This window comes from Alexandromys fortis, unplaced genomic scaffold (assembly GCF_014885135.2).
Source record: "Alexandromys fortis isolate MF-2015 unplaced genomic scaffold, M_Fortis_MF-2015_v1.1 scaffold_61, whole genome shotgun sequence".
Taxonomy (NCBI): domain Eukaryota; kingdom Metazoa; phylum Chordata; class Mammalia; order Rodentia; family Cricetidae; genus Alexandromys; species Alexandromys fortis.
In genome coordinates this window covers 8,582,917-8,600,022 of record NW_026067962.1, presented here as the reverse complement: position 1 = coordinate 8,600,022, position 17,106 = coordinate 8,582,917, and the positions used below count along the sequence as shown (strand labels likewise).

The following is a 17,106-nucleotide window of genomic DNA, read 5'->3' as shown; positions in this document are numbered from 1 at the left end:
CTGCCAGAGACAGACGCTAGACAGAACTTTCCCTGGTAAGCACAGACTCGTGGTGATACACAGAGGAATAGAAATGGGTTAAATTGAAATGTAAGAGTTAGCCAATAAGAAGCTAGAGCTAATGGGCCAAGCAGTGACTTAATTAATACAGTTTCTGTGTGGTTATTTTGAGTCTGGGCAGCCAAAAATGAATGAGCGGCCTCCTATTACAAGAAGTACACAATTATAAATGCAGGATTTAGTGTGAGAATTTATCTGTCTGGGCTTAGAGTTCATGCTTTCAGCCCCACCCCAGCACTTCTCAGACTGCAACATAAATCACTTGTGAGGTTTTGGACGACTGTGCTTGGGATATGTTTGCAAGATTAAAAACAATGACTTACATAGTGAGTAAGTGATTGCTATTTTGGATCTATTTTTCTATCCTTTAATGGCATTGCAATAAAAATGTCATTGAAAGCCAGATGATGGTGTTGCATGCCTTTAATCTCAGCACTCGGGAATCAGAGGCAGATGGATCTCTGTGAGTTCAAAGCCAACCTGGTCTACAAGAGCTAGTTCCAGGACATCCAGAACTGTTACACAGTGAAAACCCATCTCGAAAAACCAAAAGAAAAAAAAAGTCATTCAAGTGCTGTGTCTTTATCATATGTCTGTTTGATAATGTAACCTTTCAAGAACAAGCCTTTAGTTGGTATATTAGTCAGGGTTCTCTAGAGTCACAGAACACTATCTGTGTGTGTGTATGTACATATTATATAGAGTTCAATATATATATATATGTAATTTAGTGGAATAACTTACAGACTACAGTCCAACTGATCCAAGTGTCTACCTGTGAATGGAAAGTCCGAGAATCCAGTGATGTGGGAGTGTCATATATCAATCTGTTGATTGGTTAAGTAATAAAGAAACTGCTTGACCTCATAGCTTAGAACATAGGTGGATGGAGTAAACAGAACAGAAGGCTGGGAGGAAGAGGAAGTGAGCTCAGACTTCACGCAGCTCCTCTCAGAGCGAGAGACACGCGATGAAGCTCTGACCCAGGATGGACATAGGCTAGAATCTTCCCAGTAAGCGCACCTTGGGGTGCTTACACACATTATTAGAAATGGGCTAGTCCAGGTGCGAGAGTTAGCCGAGAAGAGGCTAGAAGGGCCAAGCAGTATTTAAATGAACACAGTGTCCGTGTAATTATTTCGGGGCATAAGCTAGCAGGCGGTCGGGGTGCTGGGGACGCAGCCCCGCCGCCCCAATTATAACAATCCAGTAGTTGCTCAGCCCCATCACGCTGGGGTCTCAGCTGGTCTTCAGTATATACTGGAAACCCAAATAAGTAGGCTCCAGTGCTATTGAAGGAATGGGGTGTGCTAGCTAGGCCAGATCAAACAAGTAAAGAGCAAAGCTTCCTTCTTCCTTCTTCCATGTCCTTTTATAGACTTTCAGAAGGAGGCGGGCAGATTAAAGGTGTGTGTCTTTCCACCTCAAGACCAGGATCAGAGGTGTGTCTTCCTACCTCCAAGATCCAGACTAGAATTGGACTCACCCACTTCAAACCAAGCAAACTGTCTCTTACAGGTTTCAGTTCCATTCAAGTTGACAGCCAAGGAAAGCCATCACAGCTGGCAACCAGGTTTGAAAGCTCATTTTTTTTCTTAGTTCATTTTTTTCTTAGTTACTCTCAATTTAGTTGGAAGGTGATATTGTTTTTCCACTTATAGTACTCTCATAATTCTCTCTTTAGAAGTTGAAGAAAAATATATTAACGTAAAAAAAAAAACAAAACAAAACTGCAAGCAGTATACACAGTTATGGTATGAAAACTATTGAAATTTGAGAATCCCCCTGCTTGCCAGCCGGTTAGTGTATTAAACTAAACCCATCTGCAAGAATTTAAAGGGGGAAATTAGAGGAACGTAATTAAAATATAAATTCTCTTTCAAAAAGGCAAGGACTTGGAAACGCGTAAAAGACAGAGTAATATCATTTTCCAATAAAATACATGCTACTGTAGTAGTCTGGGAATTAAACTTGGTTTCAAAAATGTCTAGCCAATTCTCGTGGTCTAGGTTTGCATGGGAAATTTCCCACAAATTGTTTACATCAATGGCGAAAAAAAAAATAGTTCCAGTTCACTGGCAGATTTTACAGTTAAAGGACATCACAAGAAGTGGGGTCTTAATTCGTGGGGGAGGCGACGTGTTAAATATATCCCGGGCTTTAGGCACTAGGCGATGGAGCTGAAGATGGGGGCGGGGAGGTAAAGAAGAAAGCTGGATTGTAACTAGAGAAGCGGACCGGCTTCAGGATGAGAAAAGAGGACATGTGTATCACTGACATAATGAACTTCAACTGTGACTGCGTTTAAATTAAGCAAGGTGTCCAGGGACTCCAGCTGTTGTATTTATTCTGGTGATGTGTGTCGAGAGCTGTTACCTCCCAGCCTGACAGCCGATTTAGCTTAGAGATGTCAGCTGCTTAACTCTGGTCAGGCCAGATCTACTCTACCTGCCCTATGGGAACAAAATCGGAGACCAGAGCGGGGGGGAAGGAGCCCCCCTCCCCGCCCCCGATCGGTGGCGCAGTGCCGTCAGGGCGAGCAAACGACCACCTTCCCGCTGCTATGGGAACTGCCATCGTTTGGCGTTTCCTTTCCTTGTACTTAAACTGCACATATTTTCTTGTACTTGAGCTGCAAATTCTAGTGGCGTCGGCCCGGAATCCAGCACCTCCATCTTGCTGGGGGCTGAGGGAATGCCGAGAAGTGTAACTGCGCCAGTCCCCCGCTCGGCTCTCCACACTCCCTTTCCTGCCAGGAGACCCCGCCCTTCTCTCCCAGCCCAAACCACAAAAGGCTGAACCGGCACAGCGGGCCGCGGCGCCCCGCCCCGGCCCCCAAACGTCGCAGTGCTGCAGGGGAAGGCGCAGGGCCAGACAGGAGGCGGGGCCGAGTGCGGCTCCCCCGCTCGGCGTCCAATCAGCGACGGCCCTCGGAGAGCGCCTGGGGAGCCGGGCGGAGAGACAGCCAGAGATATTTTCCCTTTTTCTGCCACGTCCAGCCACTGACGTAAGCCCACTTCTCGGTCTCCGATTGGACGCGTGCGGGTTCCCTGTCGAGGGTCGCGGATCTTATTGGCCGAGCCTCCAGGGGGCGGGACGAAAGCGCTGACTTCCTCCGCCTCCTTCGCAGCGCAAGGGGCGGGACGCGCTGCCGCCGCCGCCACCGCCGCCGCCTCTGCTTCCGCCGCCGCCGCCGCCGCCACCGCCGCCGCGCCGCCGCTGCAGCCGCTGCGCGTTCCGGCGGGGGAGGAGTCGGAGGCGGAGAAGAAGGCGGTGGTGGCGGGTGGAGGACCGAGCGCCGACCTCGCTCTGGAGCCGCTGCACATTCCGGTGAGGGGACATTTTTTTTTTTTTCTCTCTCTTTCTCCCCAATCTGGCTGGTTTGGTCCGAGGGGATCTGGGTGACGGAGCCGCTGCCTCGGCGCCTGGGCTTCGGTGGTGGCTCCTGCGGAGCGGGCCGGGCCGCGGCCGGCCATGGTGGGTGGGGTTGGCGGCTGGGAGGCCGCTGGCCTCCCGGGCCTCATCCAGCCCGATCGGGGCCGCGCTCTAGCCCGAGCCGCCCGTCGCGCCCGCCCGCCCGCTCTCGCCAGCTCCCCCGCCGTCCTTGGTGCCCGGGCCAAGGACCTGGCGCCTGCCCCCCTCCCCCTTCTCGCAGCCCGCCCGTGCCGCCCACCCCTCGGGCCCGACGCGGTGGACCACGGCGTCGCAGGCCTGCGGGGCCCCTGTCCGTGGGGCACGCCTTCCTCCCCGGCCCCTCGCTGTCCCCCGTTTCTGCGTCCTCCCCGGTTGTCACCGAAGCCCAGGCCCCCAGACACCCTGTCAGATGGTGCCAGTGGCCTAGCGCCTTCTCGGGCAGCAGCGTTAGGCCCGAGCACGCCTGTCAGAGAGGCACCTTCAGGGCCGCCCCCCCACCCCGCCTCCACCCCCACCCCAAGATTCCTCCTGGTTAATCATTTTTGCGCACTTACAAAATGGTGAGTTGAAAGCTGCCCAGACCAAGTTAGAGAAAAGGGGAGAAGGTAAATAGTTTTTTTTTTTTTTTTCCTGGAAGAATCGGGGAGGTTTTTCTCTTCGGGCATTAAAAAAAAAAAAAAACAAACCTGTCTACATAGTCACTGCTTTGAGTCTCCTCGTTCTGCCAAGTATACGATTCTCTTTTTAAAGAGGCCTTAGTTCTCCTATTTTCATCACGAAATATTTGCTCCTATTTCTTTTAAGATGGCAGTCACCGTGGCTGAAGACTCCCAGGTCGTCTGAAGAGTATGTCAATAAACATCAAAATTGCAGAAATAAACGTAACCGTTTTTGTGCTTGTCTTCTGGATTTCATGTCGTTTTTATATGCAGTAACTTTAATCTTTTATTACAGACATGCAGCCTTGGTGTGAAATTCAGCAGTATAAAGGAAGGAGTCCTAAGTAAAATGTGAACATTGTCCCCCTCCGGTGCCGCACCACTATTGAGATTTGGTGGGCGTCCTTCAAAGTGCTTCCCCAAATGCACCTTTAAATTAGACACATACATGCAGAGTTGGCCTATGTGGGGGTGGGGGTGAGGGCTATACCGAGCACATTTTGTGTAAGGCTCTTTTCTTCACCTAATTACATGTCTTGGACACAGTCCCTTGTTTCATGTTCTAAGAGTCCAACATATTTCTTTAATTAGATGGACTTTAATTAAACTTTCCTATTGAAACCCGTGTAAATTGATTACAGTTGGAAGGTACGCTTTATACTGAAGGTAGCTCACTGATTGGTTGATGCTGAATTGTAAACTTAAGTCTTTGATTTTAGAAGGGTTCACAGTGTGGAAGACTAAAAATACTACCAGTGTCCCTTGTATTTCCTCCATCCCAAGATCCAGCCACTGTTAATCCCTGAAACACTTTTCTGGAGCACAGGTCCATGATAGATTTGCAGAGCTAAAGGACTTGAGTATTTAAATTTGATAGACATCTAACCCTCGTTATTACTCTCTTCAAAGGTATTTTGACTATTTTTTCTAGGTGATCTTCAGACCAATTGTAATTTAAATTTTAAAATCCCTATTTTGAATAAGGTTCTGTATGAATTCTTAGAACTATTTTATAGTCATAAACCCCCTCTCAAGTTTGTCCTCAGGTTTTTCTTCACATCCTGCTTTATAGTAAAGCTTTAGTTAACCCCCATATATAGCTGACATTCCTTCCCAGTATTTCCACTTCTTTATGGTTGGTTGCTGTTTGTAGATGAAAGGTAACTTTTTCCTGTCTCTGGAAATACGAAAGCTTGTTTTGTTCCGTTTTTCATGGAGCTTATGTTTTTATTTAGTTTTTAATTATCTGAAAATAGGCAGTTTTGTGGTTTTCTTTCTAGTTTTTGTAACATTTTGTTCATTGAATTGCCGGGTAGGTAGTACATATTATTGAATAGTAGAGTTAATAGTTAAAATACGGTGTTATTTTTTATTTTAAGGTGAATGCTAGCATTAAAAATATTTCACAACGCTTTCTAATAGCCAATACTAAGTTAAAACATGGCCTTCTATTTTTAGTTTTCCAAGATAATATTATTTTCATTTTTAAAAACAGAGCGTGCGCATGTGTGTGTTTGTACACGTGTATATTGTATATTGCTACAGCATGCATGGAGAGGTCAGAGAACAACTTGTGGGAGATAATTCTTCTCTCATGGGGTTCTGGGTATTAGATGGGTATTGTCAGGCTTCGTGGCAAGCACCTTTCCCTAGTGAGCCATCTTGTTGACACCTATTATTTTCATTCTTGTTGATATGTTTAAAAAACTTTATTTTTTGACATCTTTTCAGTTATATGTGTGGTTCTCTTTGGATATTACCAGTGCAGCTTGTATACTAGTTTCCTGAAAGAGGTTATCTTTTCAGAGTCAACTTTATTGGCATTAAATTAGACATAATGAAATGTACTTATTTAAAATGTACAACTCATTTTGTTTTCATAAAAGTATACTCTTAATGGCCACTACCACAGAATAAAATATAACACAATCAGGATAGTATTTTCATCTCTCTGAAAACATTGGTTTCTCTTAGTCTGCAATTTCATATAAGTGAAATTATTTCTTTTGTGTCTGCCTTTTCTTCGTATCATGTTTTTGAAGATAATTGTGTGTGTTTAACTGCTTCACTTGCTTTTATTGTGAAGTAGTTGATGATAGTTGATTTACTACTGTTTTAGTCATCTATTTATGGGTATTTGGGTTGTTGCTGATTTAGGGTTGTTATTAGTAAAGGTGCGTGAACATTCAATCTGAGCTCTTATGTGAATTAAAAACTTTTTATGCCTGAAAAAATATCTCTACAAGTGGTATTTATGGTTTTCTATGGAAACTGAATGTTTAATCTTTACCCTGTTTTAGCTGTCTGCCAATGACATGTTTGCTTTATATCTACATTCTCACACCCTTTTAGTATATATGTATTACACTGATTTTTATTTTTGTTTTTTACTCATTTATTTTCTTGGTCTTTCTGAAAAAGAGATTTTGTTTTGTAGCTGAGACTGTTGTGAACTCACAATGTAGCCTAAGCTATCCTTGAACTCTTAATCCTCCTGCCTCAGGTTTCTGACTACTGAGATTATAGGCATCTTATCATTCCTGGTTCACAGTGAATTTTAACTTGTATTTATTTACTGGACAGCAAACAATGCTGATAACCGTTGTCATTTGTAAAGGTTTCCTTCAGATCATATAGCCATTTTTAGAAAGCTGCTTTTCTCAATGAATTTTAAAGCTTTTGAAATATGATCTTTATACAGCATTGACAGGCAAGAAAACACACATTTCAATATGAAGATTTTGTTTTGTTTTGTTTCCAAACTGTAAATGTGAGGTGTTGGCAAAATTATTTAAAAAAAAAAAAAAAGCAGAGACATATTGTGGTTCAGCCTGAAGACCATAAAACCAAAGCAGCACTGGCTCATACCTCTACCTCAGTCAGAAAAGGCTCTAATACTGATTTCATGTCCAGGCGCAGACTGAGCCTTTTAAGCTTTAGACACAGTAGTGGGAAGTTTCTTGGATGTTTCAGGATTCTCACCTTTGACATTCGGAAGCTTTCTAAATGAATTAATCTTACACTGAACAACCTGACCATAATAACCAGACACTTATTTTTTTAGGCATGTTAGTATTCTGTTCAGGCTTTTCTGCAGTTACTCGCATCTTTTTATTGTTTTAAGGTGACATGTCTGGTCTGATGTAATAGTCTGAGCTTGGAAAGCATCTCTAGTTGATAATATTATCCTTCAAGTTGTGTATTTCTGAACTGATTACTTCATCATGTTTTAATGGAATGCAATTGTTTTCAGTATTTTCTTTATTGGCCATTTCAGTTTTGGTTTCAGAACTTTCTTACCTTCTTGAACCTGATCTTCAGTTGTCGTCACTTGCTGTTCTCTGGATATATGATTTTCTTGTTTGTATGGAAACATTGCTTTTCATATTAATAGATATTCCTTGAGTTTTTGTTTTCTGAAGGCCAGCTGGTCTCTCTTGGTCAGGGACAGGTGCAAACATGGTGTAGAAGATACATTATACCTAATTAGACAACATGCTTCAGTTTTTTAAATCAGGGGTTATAAAATTGTTGGATAGATTTTTTGTTTCTTTGTCTTGATTGTTTCCACAAACTAACATTCCTCTGCTATTCATTTTCCTCTCCTGGATTTTCTAGCTCTAAATCGATACTTGTTTCTTCAATTTTTACTTCCTGGATATATCCCTTGATTGCATGAGCCTCCTCAGTACTTTCTCCCAAATTAATATTTTCTTGACTCTTCATTGTTAAAATATCTTTCATTGTGTATGACATCTCGTCAATAGGCTGAGCCCCTTCCAGAATGGCCTTCTCATAAATTGAGATAATATTTTCAATAGGATTTATGATAGGTTCAGTACATATCCAATATTTAACAAGTTTTTTGGCATCTGGAATATTATGAATCAGGTCATTCATTATGCCTAAAATTTCTTTTGGGCATCTTTTATTAATCAGGTTCAGGCATTGAGAAATTGTTTCATTTACTTTTTCAGTAAATAATCTTTATCTTCCTGATAGTCCAAAAGGATCTGATGGGGTTTTCATTCCTTTTGGCTCAGATTGATTTGCTGTTCAGTAAGGAGGCATTTTCAGCTCCTTTCCTTTGCCAGTTCTCTACTCAGTCATCTAGCTTTTCTCTCTTCCGTGGTTTATTTGGGCCAAACTGATTTATAGACAGCTCCTGCTACTGAGTATCTGCCCTAGTCAATAGTTTTTGACCTTTCAATCAGTCTGGTATTAGACAAGTTATTTCTAACTGCACCTTCAAAATGTTATTATGCTTCTTGATTGTGCCTTATCTCTTTGTGTCCTGAGGACGGGTATTGATAACAGATACAACCAGTTCTGATCATAGTAATTCTTTTTCAAGAGGCTGCAGTGGCATTTCACTTGTGTTTTGATAAATAAAGCTTACCTGAGGGTCAGAAAAGTGAAACAGCAACACACTGGCCAGCCTTATAGACCAGTAAGCAATGCACACACCTTTAATCCCAGTAATCATACTAGCTTGCCATAGAAACCAGGTGGTAATGGTACACAACCTTAATCCCAGAACTAGAAAGGATCATAAAATGGAAGGAGACATCTCTCAGTCTCAGTCTCATTCTGATGTTTCCTGGAGGCAGGATCACTTGTTTCCTCACTGAGGTTGATATAAAAGCTTTGCTTTTTTGGTCTTCAGGTTGATCCCCATTATCTGTATGAGTTTTTATTAATTGTGTTTCAATTTGGCGCCCAATGTGGGACCAATGTTGGGGAAAGGGTTTTGCTCTTGTTTCTACAGAAGAAAAATTATGGATATCACCAGAATTAATCAAGATTCAGTTTGAAAAGGAGAACCTCGATACAGAGAAATGACAACTCATCCACAGAGGTGACAATCATACAGGTTGTAAGGAAACCTCATAAGAGTGTCTTTGCAGGAAAATACCCATCTTCAAAAAGTCAAGAGACCTTGGATATCTAGAAGCCTAAAGAAGAAAAGATAGCTATCCAGAAAGAATCACCAAGCAAAGAGAAATCTGAATACCAATATCCTCTGAAGGATAATATCCCACTACCTAAACAAACATATGTCACTACTTCTCAGTATAATGGTAGTTGCTACTCATTTAAAAATCAAATCTGGCTTTGGAATTGGCTTTCTTCTCTAAATCTAAGCATGTTGTTAAAAGAAAAATTCAGAGTTTCTGTCTCGTATCTGGAGCTACCTGGTGTGGGACAGAAGGGAGATAAAATCTAGGGACTAAGGTTATCAAAACTCTGTTTTCAAAAATTTTATTTCTCCCCATACCTGTTTTCATCTTTGTCGTAACGTTGTTTGAACATATATCTGTTGAAATTCAAACTTTCCCTTTTGATATATATGTTTAAGTTTTCCACAGTGAACAATAAATTTTTCTATAGTTATCTTTGAAGTCTCCAGAAAGAGGATGGGGCCCCGGAATAACAATTCTACCATGTTAATATGATGCTGTTCAGCTTATAGCACCACTTCAGATCTGCTTTGGACTACACACTGCTCAGAACAGTTTCAAGGTGGCTAACTGAGATGATCCAGCCTCAGAAATTACTCTAGCCCGGACTCAAGACAAACCTGCACTTTCCCATTACACAGAGACAACAAATGATAGAGCTACCTCTCCTAGTACTTGACATTTAAACCAAATTTTACTTTCAGGATCTCCTAAAGATACTGTCACACCCCCACCCCCACCCCCACCCCCAAACAGCAGGAAGTAAATTTAAGAATACAATGCCCGCATTCTCAAGAGGTGGAGTGGGTGTGTTTGGTTGTTCCATGGATTATGGATATTATAGATATGATAGGATAAAAGACTAGATTATTGAATCTACTCTGAAAAGAAAAACTGAGGATCTAGATATGAGAAGATAAAAAGACAGATTACTGAATCTACTGTATAAAAAGCAACTACTAGTTATAAATGCTTTATATTGGATTGGACTTTTATTGTATACAAATTTTGTATATTGATACAAATTCGAGATTAATTTTGTTAAAACAGAGTACATACATTTCTAATTTTGTTCAAGGTATTGTACCTATACATCTCATTTAATAATGTATTGCAAATTTCTAATCTTGAAAATTATTATTACAAACTTTGAGATAATAAGGAAATGTGGGTTAGTAATTAGTCACCTATTAAAATCAACTTGTAGTCACATTAGGTATGTTTTCAAGGTCAAAGATATATTTTAGATAGACAAGTGGTTTTCAAACACTTCAGAGATCTACAGAATATGGCATTTAATATGTTTTAATTATATAGGCTCTTTTTTATGACAGTGAGACATTTCTGCCCCTGGCAGCACCAGTCTGCTTCAGAGAATATGATGGTCATTGGAAAAATTCCATATGGAGTTTACTTTCGTTGTGGCAAAGGTTAGCCACTGGGCAAGAAACTTCCCTTGCCTTGACTGCTGACAGTATGCTGTCCAAACTGGACAATCAGGACACAAAAGAAAGTGACTGCCAAATTTTGCCAAGACAAGGTAGGACAGCCTTTCAGAATATCCTGCTTCACAGAAAAGTCTGTCAGTTTTGCTAGGTCTGTAATTTGAAAATGCATGCCCCAATGTTACAGAGAAATCTTGGGTGACTGTCCAGGCAGCCAGTTATTCCTGTCATTACTCACATTTTTTAGAAGTCACCTGTACTTCTTGCTTAGTTAATGTTACAAGAAGAGAGTCCCTTGTTTGTCTCAGCTGCCCAGCTAACTTACACCCAAAATAACCACACAGAAACTGTATTCACATTAAAACACTGTTTGGCCCATTAGCTGTAGTTTCTTATTGGCTAATTCTTACATCTTAATTTAACCCATTTCTATTAATATGTGTATCGCCACGTGACTGTGGCTTACCAGCAAGTTTCTAACCAGCGTCCATCTCAGGCAGAAGATCCATGGCTTCTCTCTCCGCCCTTCTTTCTCCCAGCATTCAGTTCTATCTTCTCTGCCTACCTAAGTTCTGCCCCATCAGCTAGGCCAAGGCAGTTTTTTTTTATTCATTAACCAATGAAAGCAACACACAAACATAAGAAACTCCCACACCAAGTTAATATTTCCTTCTTGGGTCTCTGAAAGAGTTGAAGACCAGATAGTTAGAGTTACGGTTTTCCTTGTTTACCTGATGCGGAAAGCAAGTTATAATAGGAAGTAAATTAGGAACAAGACTTTGGACTCACCAAGATAGGATAGATACGGAGTATTTTCTCTGAATTTGTCAAATGCAAATGGACTAGGCATTGTTGATGTATTTATTGCCTGTATATGTTGTATATAGTTATTTTACTTATTTTCTATAGTTTTTCTTATATTAGTTGTAGCCCTTTTTATTTTAAACAGAAAGGGGAAATGTAGTGACATTTCTTTTGTATTTTAGTAAATAAAGATTGCCTGGGGGTCAGAAAAGTAAAACAGCCACATGGGCCAGCCTTACAGACCAGGAAGCAATGATACACACCTTTAATCCTAGTAGCCACACTAGCTTGACATAGAAATCAGGCAGTAGTGGTGCATGCCCTTAATCCCAGAACTAGAGAGAATTATAAAATGGGAGGAGACAGCTCTCAGTCTCATTCTGAGATTCCTGGAGGCAGGATCACCATTTTGGACTGAGGTCGAGGTAAGAGCCAGTGGCTGATTGCTTTGCTTTTCTGGTTTTCAGATTGAACCTCTATATATGTCTCTGTGTTTTTATTAATCATGTTACAAGGAGGATCTGGGGAGATGGCTGTACAGTAAGAGTGCTTGCTGCTTTTCCAGAGGCCCCAAATTCAGTTCTCAACACCCACATTGGTCTGCTCACAGATGCCTATTACTCCAGCTCTAATGTCTCTTGGCTACCACAGACACCTTCACTCATGTGGCACACACAAAAATCCCTTAAAAAGAGCTTTTAGTTAGAATTAATTTGGCTAGTGAGGTTTTTTTTTTATGGTTTTTGCTTCTGTATTCTGAGAATTTCTTGCCAGTTCCAAAATAAAATACAAGTTTCCTCATGTTTTTTATTAATTAATATTGGTTAATATTTTTGGTGTTGGGCTTTTTGATTGGTTGGTTTTGGGGGGGTTATTTGTTTTGTTTTTTCTTTTTTGGGGGGGGTTTCAAGAAGACAGGGTTTTGGAATTCACTTTATGGACCAGGTTGCCCTTGAACTCAGATCTGCTTGCTTCTGCCTCCAGAGTTCTGTGATTAAATGCATGTGCCACTATGCCAGGCAATCATTTTGATTTTTATATCAAGATACATTGTACATTCTGAGTTAGATTTTTTATGATGTGATCAAAGGCTTTTATAGTTTGTTTTCTTATCAGTGGATATGTCATTCTAATTGTATTTGTTGAGAACATTCCTTTTCTTGTTGAATTTAGCTGACTATTAGTAGACCACAAATGTGATCTGCTTCTGGATTGTCCTGTTGATCTTTGTGCCTGAATTTTGAAAATACTATATCATCATGGCATTTTTACTTTGTAATAAGTCTTAAAATCAGGATATGTAAACTCTTGGGCTCTTTTAAAATATCATTTTGGCCAGGACTGGACTGGGGAGCATGTCTTACTTAGTAGGTGAAGTGCTTGCTTCTCAAGCAGGAGGGTTGAGTTCAGATTCCAAGCACCACATAGAAAAAAGCCCAGTAAGGCCATGTGCTTGTAACTCTGGCAATAAGGAATAAAGACAGATGGATCAGAGGCAGGTGACTACCCAGAGCTTGCTAGCCAGCTGGTCTACCCAATCTTAATGAGCTCAAGGTCCAGTGAAGAGACCCTGTATACATACATATGTACATGCATGTATGTGTGCACACATACACATGAAGAGCAGTAGAGAAAGTTACCTGACCCAACACCTCACCTTGACCTCTGGCTTCCAGATCTTCATGACAGATGGGCACACATGTACATATAAACATGGACACATGTATAGTACTGGTAGTTTGAATTAGAATGTTCCCGATTGCTTTATGCATTTGAACATTTGATCCACAGTTGATGGCACTATTTGGGGAAGTTTAGGTAGTACAAATTTGCTGGAGGATGTATGTCACTAAGGGGAGTCTCTGAGATTTAAAAAAAAAATGCTTACTTTTAGTTTGCTCTGTCTTTGCTTCATGGTCTTGGTTGAAGTCATGTCTTCTTCATCATGAATTCTCATACCTATAGACCCATACACTAAAATACACTCTCTCTTCCTTGAAGTTGTCTTTTGCCATGGTGCTATAATAGTTATTTATAGAACCTGTTGAAGCGTTTTGTTTCTAGAAAAAAGAAAAGGAAAAGGAATTTTCGTTTGGATTGTATTAAAACAGATCAATTTGGGAAGAATTAATACCTAATTGAGTGTCCTAGTTTGCAAACATAACCTTTTTTCAGTTATCTAGGTCCTTTTGTTTATCTTTTTATAAGCATACTATAGTTTCAACATTCAGATATTACACCAGTTTTGTTTCTTATATTCATAATTTTATGGTATTATAACTTTCCTGAGATTTGTTTCTAGATTATTGCTATTATATAAAAATGCAGTTGGTTTTTGTTTATTGATCTTGAAGTATAAAGCTTTCTTGTGGTAATTAATTTCATAGATTCTTTGGAAGTTCTTTGCCATTGTGGTTAAGGAATTTTTTTGTTTGTTTGTTTTGATCTGTTTGTTATCTTCCCCTTTTTCCCTTACTGCACTGGTAGATCTTCCATCACCATTATGAATAGAATGCCAATAGCAGACACTCTTGTCCTCGTTCTGATTTTAGTCTTGCAATATCATAAATTATGATAAAGTGTTACTTAAGCCAAGTGTTTGTGTTCTTCTCAAAATTTGTGAGTTGAAAATTAACTCCATTATGGAAATATTTGGGAGAACTGGAGTTTTGGGGTGTGTGATGTTGCCCCTTGTGGTTAGATCATTTTTAAAAGAGTCCAACAGCTACCTCACCCCCAAATAGAGATGCAGTGAAAAGCACTATAGCCTCTGAACTGGAAAGCAACCCTTTGCCAGGTCAGACCTACTCAGACTTGGGTCTTGAACTCCCTAGAGAAATGACTTGTGAAAAATAAATCTCTGCTGTATAAAAACCACCCAGTCTCTCAAAGTTTGCTAAGCAGCCTCAATAGAACAAAGCAAGTGACCATTTGTCATATTGAGTTCATTTCCATTCTCTTGGAGATACTGGATTTTAACTCTGTAAGTATTGAGTTTGGTCAAAAACAATTTTTTATTTTGTTTTTTTTTTACTATGTTTATGGATTTATCTTCTGTAGTTTTAAAATATAATAGTGTTTTTTTTTCAAATGTGTCACCTTGTAGTTAAACCTTAATTAGTATTTTTTTTTCTTTTTTACCTTTTGTCCATGAGGATACCTTTTTACCTTTTCATTTAATTCTTTTTATTGTGGTAATGCTAGCTTGGGAATATATCTTTTATATTTTCTAAAAAATATTTTTGTGCCATTAGTGTTTTTGATCTTATAAATGGTTACAGAATTTTTCAAGCTTAGCTTCCCTTTTTTTTTTTTTTTTTTTTTGAGGGGGAGCTTCATCGTGGTTGGTCTTGGTATTTGTTCCATGTAGTCTTCAAATCTGTTAGTTTGAATAGAGTGGTCTCTTAAGTGCCAGGGAAAATTGATTGATTTCCTTTACCTTAATGAGGTGGGTTTTTATTAATTCTTTTTTGGTTTGGGTTTTGGGTTTTTTGTTGTTGTTGTTGGTTTTTTTTTTTTTTGTAGTTATTTTGTTAATCATTTAGAGAAGACTTGAAGTCTCCAAATATAACTGAGAATATATCTTGTTTCTTTTCTGTTTCGTTTTACTTACTGTTTTTAAACCTCTCTTTGTACACATGGATGTCTAAAACTATTATGCATTGTGGTATATGGACCACATTATTATTAACTAATACCCCCCATCTGAAGTATTCCTCACTCTGAAGTCTGTTTTAATAGTAATACAATTTTTTCTATCACTCTTTTGATCAGTGCTTGTGTGATAGATCTTTCCCACCCTTTAATTTTCATTCTTTCCTATTTAAAGTGTGTTTGCTTTAAATTGCTCTTTTTTTAAAAAAAAAAAAAGTATTTGTATGTGCATATGCCTAATTATATGGATGTGCACTATGTGCATGCAGAAGCTCTAAGTCAGCAGAGGTGTTAGATCCTCTGGAATTGGAGTTACAGACAGGTTACAAACATCATGTGGGTGCTGAGAACTGAGCTCCCTTCTGCAAAAACAGTATTTGCTCTTAACCACTGCAGAGCCATCTCCAACCTTGTAACTCACTTTTACTAACAATTTATCTTTTCATTGAGATGTTTAGGTCATTTGCATTTAATATAGTTATTGGTAGGTGTGATGGCTGTTTTAGTTTAGTCTGTGAAGAGACACAATGGCCATGCCAACTCTTATAAAGAAAGCATTTTTTTTAAAAGAAAGCATTTAATTGAGGTGGCTTGTAACATGAGGGCCTGCTTGTTGGGTTTTCTGTTCTGTCCAGTTCCCACAGCTGGTATGTCCCAAAGAAATCACACAGAGTGTCTACATTAATCATAAACTGATTGGCCTATTAGCTCAGGCTTATTAGCTCTTATCACTTATATTAATCCATCATTATTATCTATGTTAGCCACATGGCTCGGTACCTTTTTCGGTGGGGCAGGTCACATCTTCCTTCTTCCATGTCTGGGCAGGACTGAAGCTTCCTTCTTCCCGGACTATTCCTGTTCCCATTGCCAAGCCTCTACTTCCTGTCTGGTTGTCCCGCCTGTACTTCCTGCCTGTCTACTGCCAATCAGCATTTATTTAAAACATAATTGACAGAATACAATTGTCCCATACCAGTGGCTCCATTACAGTTTCAGAGGTTCAGTTCATTATCATTATGGTGGGAGCATGGCAGTGTGCAGGCAGATGTGGTGCTGGAGTTGAAAGTGCTACATCTTACAGGCAACAGGAAGTTGACTGTCACACTGAGAAGTCTGCCCCCACAATGACACACTTATTCCAGCAAGACCACACCTCCTAATAGTGTCACTCGTTTTGGGGGCCATTTTCTTTCCAACCACCACAGTGTATATTTTTGGTTGTCAACTTGACTATATCTGGAATGAGCTACAGTCCAGAAATGTAGGGCACACCTGTAAGAGATTTTCTGCTTGGTTTAAAGTGGGTAAATCACCTTCTAGTCTGGACCTTTAAGGTTGGAAATCACATGTCTGATCTGGATCTTGATGTGAGAAGACGCAAATCTTTAATTTGCTACCATATTTCCATCAAGTGAAAGGGTCTCATTTATTCAACTACTGTTTAGGTATTATACATATTATTTTTGTTATTCAGAGTTTTCTAGGGGAGCAAAACATATATGTGGGATTGACTGACGTGGGATTCCCCTCTGAATGCTGTGGATACCATTATTGAATAAAGATACTGCCTTGAGCCTATAGCAGAGCAGGGCAGAACAGAGGTAGGTAGGGAAAACTAAACTGAATGCTGGGAGGAAGGAGGTGAAGTTAGAAGCCATGTAGCACTGCCAGAGACACATGCTTGAACTTTACCTGGTAAGCCACAGCCACATGGCAATACACAGATTAATAGAAATGGATTAAATTAAGAGATAGCCAAAAAGAAGCTAAAACTAATGGGCCAAGCAGTGATTTAATTAATACAGTTTCTGTGTGGTTATTTCAGGGCTGTGCAGCTGGGAATGAATAAGCGGCCTCCTACAACAAATTGGCATGCCAATGTGGGGCTGACTACATCCACATAAAACCTGAGAAAGTTTGAAAAGGAATTCTAGACACAGAAAAACAAAAGGTTTTTTTTCTGTTTTTTTTTTTGTTTTGTTTTGTTTTGTTTTGTTTTGTTTTTTCGAGACAGGGTTTCTCTGTGGCTTTGGAGCCTGTCCTGGAACTCGCTCTGTAGACCAGGCTGGTCTCGAACTCACAGAGATCCACCTGCCTCTGCCTCCC

General features: G+C 40.1%; 1 protein-coding gene across 1 annotated transcript in view; it reads left to right on the top strand.

Annotated features, from left to right (window-relative positions):
- The first annotated feature begins 3,236 nt into the window (after positions 1–3,236).
- The window catches only part of Pja2 (praja ring finger ubiquitin ligase 2), a 55,636-nt gene continuing 41,766 nt past the window's right edge, over positions 3,237–17,106 (top strand). Inside the window, exon 1 of the mRNA XM_050153467.1 lies at positions 3,237–3,390. The gene's annotated coding sequence lies outside the window, so the exon portion shown is untranslated. The remainder of the gene's footprint in view (positions 3,391–17,106) is intronic.